The sequence below is a fragment of the Schistocerca piceifrons genome, chromosome X (genome assembly GCF_021461385.2).
Source record: "Schistocerca piceifrons isolate TAMUIC-IGC-003096 chromosome X, iqSchPice1.1, whole genome shotgun sequence".
Lineage (NCBI taxonomy): Eukaryota > Metazoa > Arthropoda > Insecta > Orthoptera > Acrididae > Schistocerca > Schistocerca piceifrons.
Window position 1 is genome coordinate 358,685,392 of NC_060149.1, and position 15,340 is coordinate 358,700,731.

Below are 15,340 nucleotides of genomic sequence, written 5' to 3' on the forward strand. Positions count from 1 at the left end.
AAAGTATTTAATTCTGCAGCAGTGCAGGGAATCAAGCCACAGTAATTTTAATCTGCCATCCTCCTTACATTTTCATGGTGATCCCAATAAAACTTGAATATTGATCATATCTATAATAGTTTAGGATTTACTGTTACAGTGAAACTAACAAGTTTTGTAACAAAGACCTGAATGCTAAAATCTGAATGTTTTAGTCGATCTTAACGATCGACATTTCCTATAGAAGCGCATCGTTAAAGTGACAAACGTTGTAAATATCAGCTCTGAAACTATTTGTTTAAAAGATATAGTAAATTTAAATTATCAGTATTTTCAATTAAGCATCAGATCATCATTTCCTCCACACAAAATACATTGAACGATGACAGCATGACACCTTATTGAATCATTAGGTAATAGAATATTTGTTGTAAAGTTTAGTGCATAATAGTTACTTTTGTTCTTTATTCATTTATCAGAAAGGACATTGGTGCAAGGCTACTGGCCGTGGCATTCAAAGCTAAGAAGTAAACTGAATTGGTTTTATGTAAAAGAATTTAACGTTTATTATGTAATGGATATGTTCAAATGTGTGTGAATTCCTAATGGACCAAACTGCTGAGGTCATCGGTCCCCAGTCTTACACACTACTTAAACTAACTTATGCTAACAACAACACACACACCATGCCCAAGGGAGGACTCGAACCTCCGGTGGGAGGGGCTGTGCGGTCCGTGTTGTAATGGATATTATTGTTACTTTATTTAGAACGTGAAAGTGGTCAGCTTTGATTATTTAAATATGTTAAAATGTAAAATAATGTAGAATAAGTTGTAGCCTATCAGATGGACGGCTTCAGGAAAGAGAACTGCGCTAGTCAGTTGAGCGAAGATATTCGGCGCATGGGAAACGCGGCCGGAAACGGGCAAAGGGCAAGTCTGGTCGAGACACAAAGGGGACAGTTCGGATGGAGACGCGAAAACGGACCGTCGGTTTCCGATATTATTATTATTACTGTTTTTATATGTTAACTTTGTATTTCGCAAACTTGCCATCAGCCAGACAATTTAACCAAAGGGTCACAAGTGTCTAATTTAGGGCGTGTAATGCGACACGTGCGGTTCAACCCCTAGACGAGTCTGAGCCAAGACACTTCGACGAAGAAGAACCGCATGTGGGCCCGAACATCTTTGGGATGTTAGCTCGCAACCGAAACATCTTCCGTTTCAGAATTGAGTATCGTTGGATGACCATTTCTGTTTTCTATAGTTGGGGATAATTCAGTTTTTTTTTTTTCTCGAACAGGCCATGAAGGCCCAAAGGAACCGACCGGCCGCCGTGTGATCCTCAGACCACAGGCGTCACTGGATGCGGATATGGAGGGGCATGTGGTCAGTACACCGCTCTTCCGGCCGTATGTCAGTTTCCGACACCGGAGCCGCTACTTCTCAATCAAGTAGCTCCTCAGTTTGCCTCATAAGGGCTGAGTGCACCACGCCCACCAACAGCGCTCGGCAGACCGGATGGTCACCCATCCAAGTGCTAGCCCAGCCTGACAGCGCTTAACTTCGGTGATCTGACGGGAACCGGTGTTACCACTGCGGTAAAGCCGTTAGCTATAATTCAATTTGCAGTCTTTAAATTTGTACTCTACCACTCACAGTGCTGAAAGGAATATCGTATAATTCTGAGGCAGCTCAGAGGATCAAATGTTCGTCCATTACACTCTTTATTGCCACATATAATGCAGCTGGACTCCATTTACTGTCGATTTTCTTTTATGGTCGTTTTCGGGGCATCTAAGAGAAAAAATAATGGTTTGCTTTAAAAACTCACGAGAGAAGTTATGTTTAAGTACACAGAGTTTATTTGTAGTAATTGTGTATAATATATCTACTGTAACCAGTCTTGACGGGCTAAACTAAAGAACTGCATTGAACTAAATTGTATTAGGATATCGAAATTGTACCTTTTTCTGACTGAAAATGTGCTATTGGCGAGGGTGAAATCACGAGGAAGGGCACTGAAATTCATGGGAGTACCTCTTTTTTAGGCTAAGATCAGTGTCCAATGATTCATCATTGAATGAAATTCAGCTTAATGAGAAGCTCAGACAAGCAGGTATTAGATATGTTAAAACATCACAAGATTCTCATAAAAGTACAGTGAAAAATAATGTTTATATATTCCACCAGAATATAGGGAATTAAAAAACAACATAGATGAGCTGCTTCTCTGTTTAGATTTAGAAACAGAGTATGGAACACATGTACTATGTCTGTCAGAATATCACAGAGTCACATATATGGAAAAGGTAAATGTAGGTGGATATAAGCTTTCAGCATACGTATGTAGAAACTATGGAGAGAGGAGGAGGTGCCAAGGATGTTGAAATTTATCATAGTGTGGAAAATTTAGAATTAAAAAAATTTTGTGTAGAGCAACATATAGAAGCATGTACGTGTGAACTTAAACTAAATAATTGTACTTTTATAATTGTAGCTGTGTATAAGTTCCCATTGGGAAATTTTCAGTTATTTTTGAAAAACTTGGATTCTTTGTTGTGCTATCTGTCAGACAGAGGGAAGCAAATTATTGTTTTTGGGGATTTATATGTAGACTCCCTGAAACAGCCTGATAGAAAGCTTGACCTTGAGCTATTACTTGGTTCTTTCAATTTGACACCAGTTATTGATTTCCCTACTTGGGTGGTAAAGGAAAGCAGCACACTGATAGATAATGTTTTTATAGATCAAGATACATTTAATTAAATAAAAACTTTTTCTATTAAAAATGGTTTGTGATCATGATGCACAGCTAGTTACAGTACGACACAGCTCCATAGGGTAGTGCAAACAGTCCTCCTAAATAGTGCAGTCAATTAACGAATTAATAATTACAAGTTTTAGAGAAAGCTTGCAACATTTAGACTGGGATGAGGTGGACAAGGAACCTGATGCTAATTTAAAATTTAACTTATTCCATGATGCCTTCGTGAGTATATTTGAAAACAGTTTCCCCTAACAAAACAGTGAAACATAATTGTAAGAAACCATCTAAAAAGCCATTGCTTACTAAAGGGATAAAAATATCTTGTAAACACAAAAGGGAAATGTATCTTATAGCTAGGGGGAGTAATGATCCAGAAACAGTCAACCATTATTAAAACTATTCCACTGTATTCAGAAAAGTTATTAAAAAGTCCAGAAGTATGTGCATTATGTCTGGGATTAGCATCTCTGATAATAAAATTAAAGCAATTTAGAATATTGTTAAAAGGGAAAAAGGGTAGCCGAGAGCACAGGAAGACTATTTCTATCGAACTCAATGAAAAGTCAGAAGTACAAAATACTTTTAATAATCATTCTTTAAGTGTTGTAGAGAAAATAGGATCCAGCTATTCACTAGAAAATGCAAGGTTGTATATGGAAGAGGCAATACCTATGTAATGTGATAAAATTAAAATTCAACCCACCACTCCTACTGAAATTAAGAAAATAATAAATTCACTCAAAAGTAAAAGCTCACATGGAATTGATAGCATTTCCTAGTACTAAAAACTTGTTCCCAACAGGTAAACAGGATTGTCAGCCACATATGTTGTAGCTCATTGCTACGTGGCGTTTTTCCAGATAGACTGGAATATGCTGTAGTTAAACCATTGCATAAAACAGGGGATAGGTCTGATGTTAACTACCGCCCAATCTCACTTCTGACAGCTTTATCCAAAATTCTTGAAAAAGTAATGTATTCAAGAGCAGCTTCACATGTTTGTAAAAATAGAGTACTAACAAAATGTCAATTTGGTTTCCAGAATGGCTTTTCAACAGAAAATGTTTTATGTGCTTTCACTGATCAAATATTGCTCTAAATAACCGAACATCGCCCATTGGGATATTTTGTGATCTCTCGAAAGCGTCTGACTGTGTGAATCATGAAATTAATCTAGATAAGGTTAAGTACTGTGGTATGAGTGAGGCAGTGCACAAATGGTTTCATTCATCTTTCACTGGAAGAATACACAAAGTTAAAATTAACAGTACAGATAGTTTGCAAAAAATCAGCCGAATCCTGTAACTGGAGAGGTATCAAGAATGGTGTCCCAGAGGGTTCAGTCTTATGTCCCTTATTGTCCTTAATATATATTAATGACTTGCCACTCTATATTCACAAAAATGCAAAGCTAGTTCATTTGCTGATGATACAAGTATAGTACTCACACCCAACAAACAAGAATTTTCCGAGGAAATTGAAACAACGCATTTTCAAAAGTTAAGTGGTTCTCTGCAAAAGGACGCTAATTAAGTTTTGAGAAAACATATTGTACACAATTCTGTACAGTAAATGGCATAACACCACTGATAAGTATAGACTATGAACAGAAATCTGTTGCTAAGGCAGAATATTCAAAATTTCTGAGTGTGTGCATTGATGAGAAATTGAATTGGACGAAACACGTTGATGATCTGCTGAAACAGTTAGGTTCAGCTACTTATGCCGTTAGGGTTATTGGAAATTTTGGTGATTAACATATCAGTAAATTAGCGTACTACGCCTGTTTTCATTCACTGTTTTCCTATAGCATCATTAAGAGAAAAAGTACTCAAAAGTATGTAACCAGACTAATAGCTGGAGCCCACCACAGACCACCTTGCAGACGTTTATTTAAGGAACTTGGAATGTTCACAGTACCTTCGCAATAAATATATTCACTTATGAAAATCGTTATTGATAACCCATCCGAATTCAAAAACAATTGCGAATGCATAGCTACAACATTAGAAAAAATATGATCTTCACTATTCTGGGTTAAATCTGACTTTGGCACAGAAAGGGTTGGCTTATGCTGTCACAAAAATCTTTGGTCATTTGCCAAATAACATTAAAAGTCTGATAGATAGCCAACCAACACTTATAAACAAATTAAAAGAATTTCTGAATGACAACTCCTTGTACTCAACAGATGAATTTTTAGATATGAAGTAGTACGGAAAACGAAGAAAAAAAAGTGCAATGAAAACGTATGTTAAACTGACACGGTTGTGGTAATTTCCTATGGGACCAACTGCTAAGGTCATCAGTTCCTAGGCTTCACACTACTTAATCTACCGTGAACTGACTTAGGCTAAGGACAGCACACACACCCCTGCCCGATGGAGGACTCGAACCTCCCACGGAGGTAGCCGCGCGAACCGTGGCAAGGTGTCTAAGACCGTACAGCTACCCCGCGCGGCAAACTGACACGCTCCACAGTATTACGAAATGTCGTATTCATGATCTATGGAACAAGTATTAGTGTAATGTTAATGTATGTAATGAGTAAATAGTACTGAACTGTACCAAGAAATGGCAGCACATGGCATACAGTCTTTCTGTATAGATGCCTTTGAACACGTGGGAACGGAAAACAAGTCTCTAACCTCACTAATATAGAATTTACAAGCACATGGCAACTAGTCAGATTATAACAGTGGATAAAACTGAGTAACTTCACTTACCGCTCAACAAGAAAAATTTATATCTCTGTAGCACAAACTGGTGACTCAAGGAAGAGACAGGAGCTGCAAAAACCTTCCGCATTGCAACGCCACACAAAGGCAGCGTTACCAACACTACGAAACTGAAAAATTGCGCGAAACCTTACGTAGATCGGGAATAGTACCTATATCGAAATTTTACCACCTTACCCTATACTTTTCATTCAATACATCCACACTGAGGAGAACCTGAAGGAGGTAGAACATGTCACAGAAACAAAAATAATTAACGCAAATATACAAAAGAACAGATATCCTTATGTTTCTTCCACATACACTACGACAAGTGGAATAAGCATTATATCTGATTCATTTTTTATTTAAGGATTAATACGAAACTCGTCACAAAGGTGTAATCTATATACACCGATGTGCGTAAGATAATTTAACAACAGACCGCATTACGGCACTGAAGATGAGCAGAAGTCCGCTTATATGTAACACTTTGACATTATTAATAACATATACGTTAATTTGTTTTGGAAATGAAGTTCCATGCTTCTTGACAGAGCGTAGGGGAACGACGCGGGAGACGCGTACCGCCGTACTGGGCAAGGTCCTAATGGAGGTGGTTTGCCGTTACCTTCCTCTGACCGTAATGGGGATGAATGATGATGAAGACGACACAGCAACACCCAGTCATCTCGGGGCAGGTGAAAATCCCTGACCCCGCAGGGAATTTTTTTACTAGTGAGCAGTTAGTCAATGGAGTAGGAGTTGGCCACCAATAAATCCTTTCTGCTCCTCGCTCCTCTTAAACTGTGCTTCACAAGTAGCTAATCTTTCTATAGTTATTGGCAAATTATTGAAAACGGGCTTTCCTGGGTAATCAACACCTTTCAGAACCAATTAAGCAACTTTAAATCTTTGTTTGTGTGTGTGTGTGTGTGTGTTTGTTTTTTTATACTGTCAGTACTCATCAGAACAGGTAATTACACTAAACACGGAGAAAGTTCCTCGGTCTGTGAGAGCTGTATATTTTATGTGAAAAATGCATCTTTTTATAAAGTAGTTTTCCTTTCGGTAAATGCACATTGTCCACGTTTTATCCACTGGCAACGATTCCGGAAGGTCTGCAAAATATTCTCTACAACTGTTATAACTTCTTCATTGCACTCAAGATTTCCAGACACGAGTTTCGTTAGACATGAGAATAATTCGAAGGCAGAGGTGAATAGGATGGATGTTCCATCACTTTGTACTTCCAATCTCTCAATTTTCCCATTTCCAAAGTAGATAGGAGCTTTTTTCCTTTCTATTAAGGCCTGCTCCCTCGTAGTTTCATCCTGTTTGCCGGTTGTTCATTTAACCCTGTCAAGGTAATTGATAACAAAAAAAAAAAAAACCTTTCCATCCCAGAAGATACTCGCCGTAACCTTTACAGGAGATGAAGTAGGCTTCGTCATTTTAAGTGCTGGCTTCCGCCCACTGTTTTCATTTCTGAAGTTAATGTGGGGCACACGTAATAACTGTAATAACGATTTATTTAGTAAACGATCCAAATATTTATAAGGAATTCGTTTTTGCGTTCACTTTTGGTCATTACTTATTCAGAAACTGCGACACGTGTCTTGCACAAAGATTTCCAATATTTAATTTTTTTGCGTAGGACGTATCGTAGGTTGCTGGTAATATGACTATGGCGTTAGCTTTTTCGTACACCTTTAATCGTCAAGCACCATAATGAACACTTTATGATTGCATTATTGATATGTTCTCCACGTAGACCATTTTAAGGCAAGTAGAGCCAAGTTAAAATTTAGCTATCAGTTTGTGTAAAATTAAGGTTCTGACTCATTATACCGTGTTTACTGCACTCTAGCTAACATCGTAAGCTGTAATAAAAACATTCTTTTATTAACTGTTGCTAAATAAGTAATTGATCCTTCGTCAGACATAATTTTCCTAATTCAGCAGCAAATCTGTTCATTCCCGCCCACACAGAGTTGTTTTCTGTACTATGTTTGTACCTTCCGCTGCTTACCTACTTACCGTTAGCCATTTCTAGCTGAATCTTGTTACCTCCGAACAACTTTTAGTTGTGTCACACAGTTTCACCGTTCACTCTCTTTTACGTGGACACACTTCACGTTTCTCATATTCAGTGTGACTTTCTCCCAATACTGGAGAATGTTACTTGCTTAATGTCCGTGTTACTGGAAACTGCAGTTCAGCCACGCGTATATAGATGTAAATGTAAAACTCGTAATGTTGATATATCGCGTGGAAACGATACCTTCTCATTACGCAAGCACTCACAATTAGCATATCAATCGGCCCAATTAGGTCACCATCAAATGGTATCACCAGCTCGAGCAAAACAGCCGCACCTGCTGATAAAAAGGGTCAGCTGAGTCAGGCTGTTCGTTTTTTCCCGGCGCAGGCTGGGAAAGGGGTGGCTCTGGGCGGGGTATGTCGGCTGCAGCGGCCGAGACGTTACCATTCACGGCTTTAAGTACAGGAATGTAAAGTAGAGTATAAAGCGATTAGGGCGATCGGGTGTGAACGGTTAACAAGATGTAAATCAAGAGGCGCGCGGGATAATGGGCGCGACACAGACCGCCGGCCCTAACGTATCATTACCCGCACATAAACTCACCACTCTATATACATGGAAATCCCACAAACGTTCATATTTTGCCACCAAAACGGAGGAGGCTACCTAACTTGAGCAGCTGACTTACACGAAAGGGTCGAAATTCTGTAAGTTTCTCAAGACGAAAGTCACAAAAAGTAGGAAAACGCTATTAGTCCAGCAAAAACCGAAACACTGAAGTCGAGTGTGCACTAAACATAGTGCGAGGGGTGTCCGTTTGTAGCACCACTCGCCACAATTGTAAAGGTCTTTTACAGCTGCCATCCGCCTAGAGAATATAACTTCGTGAACAGAGCTGTGTAAAAGTTTTAGAAGCATTGACACAGAGACGCGAAAATTTAGCCAGCTATCCAAATGTAGCCATGGTGAAGAATTTTGTTACGAGGGAAGAATAACAAAGCGTTTGTGCTCTGTGATAAGTAAATCGAGAGAAAATTATGTCTGGACGCAAAGTATCAAGCCTTTTTCAGTCGCACAGCAAACGATATGGTAGGTAGTTAATCAAGTTTTAAATCTAACCTAACACAATTTCTCCTGGACAACTTCTATTTCATGGACGGATTGCTATTTAAAAATTGTGCAAACAAACTTGTTTTTTAAGTGTAGTTGCAAGAGTAGGACTAAAACGAAAGGTATTCATTAATGTTAATCATTAATGTTAACACTGTTCACGCATATATATCCCGTAAACTGACTCGTTACACACAATTTCGATGATACGACGATATAGTCGTACAAATGATCTGGTGTAAGTTGCTTGCACACTTCCACCCAAGTCACCATGTCTGCACTGACGGTTATTCGAGTTGTCTTTGGTACAAATACAATAGTGAGAAGACACTGCACAATGCCTCATGGACCTTTTCTATTACATCATCCCCGTTTCCTCTGATTTCGCAATAATTTCTCTTTTTGACCTTAGAAAGGCGCATTTAGGAATGATATAAGGCTAATGAGCATTACTGCTTATCATAGTAACTTGGGCGCTTTAAATAAAAAGACTTGAGTTACAAGTGCTTTTTGGTGAAGTTCAAATGGCTCTGAGCACTATGGAACTTAACATCTGAGGTCATCAGTCCCCTAGAACTTAGAACTGCTTAAACCTAACTAACCTAAGGACATCACAAACATCCATGCCAGAGGCAGGATTCGAACCTGCGACCGTAGCGGTCGTGCGGTTCCAGACTGTAGCGCCTAGAACCGCTCGGCCACCCCGGCCGGCTTTTGGTGAAGTACAAATTTAGCACTTTGGTAAGATAAGCTTTAAAGTAAGGTTCACCTTCGACTTATTTATGAGAGCCACGGCCATCTTGGTGCCACGACCGTGCTACAGTGGTTTGAGAAGCATTATAGTAAACTCACGTTGATGTCTCGGCGATCGAAGTCGTATGATGTAAATCCCGTGGAACTCATCTGAGTCGCTATCGGGCGCCATCACTGCGTACGAAAATCAGCGGCCCGTTATTTAAGCAAATCACATGACTTGTGCGTAGACATCTAATGCCATATACCTCCACAAATCTACCAATAAGTGATGCATTTAGTTCCAAAGATAGAGAAACAGGCTATTAAGCCGGTGGTCATAATGCTTTGGCTCATCAGTGTATTGGATATTTTCTGCAAGAACACTTTAATCATTTTGGATATTTTTTCTTACTCTGTTACTTTTCTGTAACGTTTCGGTAATTCTCCTGCAAAACGTGATACGAAAGAAATAACTTGTGGCGTGCGAGTCACTCACATATGGCTAATGTGTAAGCTACATGTTCCCTGGTACGAAGTTAAAGAAAAAAAGGATGGACGGAAGATTAGGGTTTAACGTTCCATCAACGACTAAGCCATTCGAGGTGGACCAGAAGGTTGGAAATTGGTCGTGCTCTTTCAAAGAAATCATTCCGGCATTCACTTTACGCGATTTAAGGGCATAACGATACATCTAAATCTGGATGACCGAACAGGGATTTAAACCGTCGTTTTGTCGAATATGGGTCCGCCAAATTGAAAGCGTTCGACGGCTTTAATTGGACTAATAGATGCAATGCTGTAATATGAAATCGTTATAACGTGAAAATTGTTACAGAGGTCAAGCCAAACCAAAATTGTAGCTGTGATTGTTTATTCCACGATTTGCGTTAGATACCAGAGAGGAGGGTTCTAGAGTTGGAACCGGGACGCAAATGCTGTTCGTAGCACACAGTGTGAGAAAAAGAAGTGACAATGACAAACGACTATCTCTTCGCGAAAGCATCAAGATGACTTCCTGCAACCGTGCGGGGTGAGGCGTGGAGTTTAAGAGAATATATTGTTTGGTACGTGCGAGCTGGCGCACGGCGGAGTCAGACTTGCGGTTTGCGACGCTGAGTCAGGGCGCTTCCTGTTGTTGAATGGCCCTCTGGCGGCACCAGACACGTGACACGCAGCCTCAAACACACGCTCGCCTCGTCCGGAGCGGGTGGCGCCGCTCCATTCGCAATCGAACCATAAATCACTACAGGCAAGCAGCTGCCAGCTGATTCCGCCGACAGGTCGTGTGTTGGTGCGAGTTCGTAGTAGAGGGGTGACGAATCAGTAAAACCTGGACATTAGCTAATAGCACAAATTGGAGCAGGAAGGAGAATAGTGCCAAAACTCAATCTGTATTCAATACAACGAAAATCTTAACTTCAGTAAATACTTTTCCTTCCTTCGAAATCAGTGATTTTCGCATTTATTACCGATACCAATCATCATACATTTACAATCAACTGAAGAATAGAGGTCTCCTTCAGACTTCTCCGCACTGTGTAATATTTGAAATTAATGATTAAAATTTTAAGATGTTGATTATCGAGGGCAGAAGATGTAGAGACATGAAGAGAGTGGCACTACATAGGAAGAGATGGTGGATAACATCAAAACAGTCTAAATAACTGTCCTTAACTCGTCTAGAGGTTAGCGACGCTGCCTCTAGATAGTGAGTTCGAGTCTCGGCCGTGTTGGAGATTTTCTTCGCTCGGGAACTGGGTGTTTGTGTTGTCCTAATCATTCCACCTCAACTTCATAGACGACCAAATGGCCGAAGTGGCGTCAGATAGGACTTGCGCCAGGCGGCCGCAATTGCATTTTTTTGGGCATAAAATGACACCAAAACCGTGTCTGTACGCTGAATGAATAAATCAACGTGAGTTTTCAAAGTTGTAAAGTTCTTTTTGATGCACCCTATATACAGGGTTATTACAAATGATTGAAGCGATTTCACAGCTCTACAATAACTTTATTATTTGAGATATTTTCACAATGCTTTGCACACACATACAAAAACTCAAGAAGTTTTGATTCGGCAGACATCAAGCCGATAATCAAGTTCCTCCCACACTCGGCGCAGCATGTCCCCATCAATGAGTTCGAAAGCATCGTTGATGCGAGCTCGCAGTTCTGGCACGTTTCTTGGTAGAGGAGGTTTAAACACTGAATCTTTCACATAACCCCACAGAAAGAAATCGCATGGGGTTAAGTCGGGAGAGCGTGGAGGCCATGACATGAATGGCTGATCATGATCTCCACCACGACCGATCCATCGGTTTTCCAATCTCCTGTTTAAGAAATGCCGAACATCATGATGGATGTGCGGTGGAGCACCAGCCTGTTGAAAGATGAAGTCGGCGCTGTCGGTCTCCAGCTGTGGCATGAGCCAATTTTCCAGCATGTCCAGATACACGTGTCCTGTAACGTTTTTTTCGCAGAAGAAAAAGGGCCGTAAACTTTAAACCGTGAGATTACACAAAACACGTCAACTTTTGGTGAATTGCGAATTTGCTGCACGAATGCGTGAGGATTCTTTACCGCCCAGATTCGCACATTGTGTCTGTTCACTTCACCATTAAGAAAAAATGTTACTTCATCACTGAAAACAAGTTTCGCACTGAACGCATCCTCTTCCATGAGCTGTTGCAACCGCGCCGAAAATTCAAAGCGTTTGACTTTGTCATCGGGTGTCAGGGCTTGTAGCAATTGTAAACGGTAAGGGTTATGCTTTAGCCTTGTCCGTAAGATTTTCCAAGCCGTCGGCTGTGGTACGTTTAGCTCCCTGCTTGCTTTATTCGTCGACTTCCGCGGGCTACGCGTGAAACTTGCCCGCACGCGTTCAACCGTTTCTTCGGTCACTGCAGGCCGACCCGTTGATTTCCCCTTACAGAGGCATCCAGAAGCTTTAAACTGCGCATACAATCGCAGAGTGGAGTTAGCAGTTGGTGGATCTTTGTTGAACTTCGTCCTGAAGTGTCGTTGCACTGTTATGACTGACTGATGTGAGTGCATTTCAAGCACGACATACGCTTTCTCGGCTCCTGTCGACATTTTGCCTCACTGCGCTCTCGAGCGCTCTGGCGGCAGAAACCTGAAGTGCGGCTTCAGCCGAACAAAACTTTATGAGTTTTTCTACGTATCTGTAGTGTGTCGTGACCATATGTCAATGAATGGAGCTACAGTGAATTTATGAAATCGCTTCAATCATTTGTAATAGCCCTGTATAGGCATCATATTTGTAAGGATAATTCTAGAAATACGTTCCATACCACATGTGCAACCTTGATATTTTCACAGGAAATTTGTTAGAATTGATACTGCAATACAAAGTGATTGTCATATTCTTCGAACCTGAAACTGGTTTATCTACGAAAGTGGCACAGTTGTTAAGACACAGGACTCTTATTCCGAAGCTGGCCCGTTCCTCACCATTTAATTTTACTGCCATTTTTCTAAATCACACGAGATAAATACTGGGGCAATTCCTTAAAACATATTGTAGTTGATTTCCCAGTCCCCTCACAATCATTGTATTTTCGTAAATTTTGAGCTTACGCTAAACTACTTTGTCTGTCTCGCCCATTCATTCTGGGTGGACAGGTGGCCGCTCTTTCAGCAGGGTCCGAGCAGGCACACGGGGCGAGTGATTTATCAGTTGTCAGGAGCTTCTGTGTTAGGAGCGTTACGGAGCCCCTTAGGGAAATAGCGTCCAGGACCGGAAGGAATTCCAATGTGCACTATATGTCTGTCGGGAGGCCTCATGCGAGATGTGGAGGAGGTCCTGTCTGCGGCTATCGATAGTGCAGGGTGCAAAGATCTGCAAGTTGCTCATGTCGACAACAATGACGCCTGTCGCTTGGGTTCTGAGAACATCCTCAGTTCCTACGGGCGACTGGCGATACTGGTGAAGATAACTGGCCTCGCTCTCGGGGTACAAGCAGAGCTCACAGTTTGCAGCATCGTACCAGAGTCGTTCGGGCTCTTTTGGTGCGGAGCCGAGTGGAGGGTCTCAACCAGGGGCTCCACAGATTCTGTGACGATCATAGTAGCAGATTTCTGGTTGGTTCAAATGGCCCTGAGCACTATGGGACTTAACTTCTAAGGTCATCAGTCCCCTAGAACTTAGAACTACTTAAACCTAACTAACCTAAGGACATCACACACATCCATGCCCGAAGCAGGATTCGAACCTGCGACCGTAGCGGTCGCGCGGTTCCAGACTGTAGCGCCCAGAACCGCTCGGCCACTCCGACCGGCAGATTTCTGGACCTGAGTTATTGGTGGAATGTCGTAGGACTCCCCTGATACGTCAGGGACGCAATGCATGAAGGAAGCACCTAATCCGGCAGTGGTGTGCTTGGGGCGTGCGCATGGCTTTATTTTATTTATTTATTTATTTATTTATTTATTTTTTTTTTTTTGGACTAGGCGTAGTTTGAGGTTCTCTGAGGAACGTTTGCCAGTCGATACGCAGAGAGCGAAATCGGATCACGTACAACGTGACTGTCAAAATTATAACAGTAAATTGTCGAAATATTCGTAACGAAGTTCCTGAACTCACTGCCCTCCAGAAACGATGTCGCTCTCAAATTATTCACGGAACTGAGTGCTGGCTGAAACCCGAAGTAGTAAGCTCCGAAATATTTAGCTAGGCATGGAAAGTATATCGAAAGGACAGATGCGAGGCTGTAGGATGGGAAATGTTAACTGCCTTCGACAAAAATACTGCGTCTATACAGGGCGAAATTGAGCCTACGAATTTATCTGGACACGAGTAGAAGGCCAAGGTGAACTAAATTATCCGTTATTTTCAGCGCCCACCTGATACCGCAGTAAAAGTCGTAGAACCATTCACGGAAATTCTATGCTCAGTAGCGTGGTAATACCCAGATATGCAGTGTTTCTTAGAGGTGACTTAAATTGCCGAGTGCAGACAAACGTCTCTGGATTCACTGCAGGTGGTACGGATAGTCTTGTGAAGTACTTTTGAACAGGTTTTCCAGAAACTGCCTTGAACAGTTAGTTCGACAGCCCACACGCAATGGGGATATTTTACAACCTGCAGGTACAAACATGCCTGCGCTTAATGACAGTGTCCAAATGGCTCTGAGCACTATGCGACTTAAATTCTGAGGTCATCAGTCGCCTGGAACTTAGAACTAATTAAACCTAACTAACCTAAGGACATCACAAACATCCATGCCCGAGGCAGGATTCGAACCTGCGACCGTAGCGGTTGCTCGGTTCCAGACTGTAGCGCCTAGAACCGCACGGCCACTCCGGCCGGCTGACAGCGTCCGTAGAGAGACATTAATTAGTGATCGTGATAACATAACGACGGTGGTTACTGAAGTTAATAAATCCGTCAAGAAGGTTACGAGAGTATTTGCGCTAGAAAAAGCAGATAAGCCATTTGTTAGTATCCCACTTGGACAAGAAATGGACATCATTTATCTCCAATATGACGGACCTGCTGGAACCATGGGCAAAGCTTAAACCGATTGTAAATCGTGCTCTTGAGACGCATGTTCCAAATAAGTGGATTAATAATGGGAAGGACCCTCCGTAGTTTAATAATCAAATTCGGAAAATGCTGAGGAAACAGAGATTGGCGCACTATTTGTTCAAAAAAGAACGCGAAAATGTTGACAGGCAGAAGTTAGTAGGTATTCATGCGTCCGTAAGAAGATCAGTGCGCGAACCATATAACAATTTCCAATGTCATCCCTTAGCGAAAGATCTTGTCGAGAGCCCGGGAATATTCTGATCATACATACAATCACTATGCGAGTCGAAGGCGTCTATCCAGTAACTCGTCGACCAGTCTGGGGGTGGCATAGAAAATAGCAAAAGTAGAGCTGCAGTTTTAAGTTTCACGCTAAGAAATCAGTCAAGCTGGAGGATCGCACAAACATACCGTCATTTGACTGTCGTCCATACTCCG

The 15,340-nt window shown here is 41.4% G+C and overlaps 1 protein-coding gene and 1 pseudogene across 3 annotated transcripts in view; both read right to left on the reverse strand.

The window, feature by feature from the left end:
- LOC124722889 (calcium uptake protein 3, mitochondrial-like) overlaps positions 1-15,340 on the reverse strand; it is a 636,966-nt gene that overhangs the window by 486,589 nt on the left and 135,037 nt on the right. The gene's annotated exons all lie outside the window — the stretch shown is intronic.
- LOC124723652 lies at positions 1,479-1,596 on the reverse strand (annotated as a pseudogene).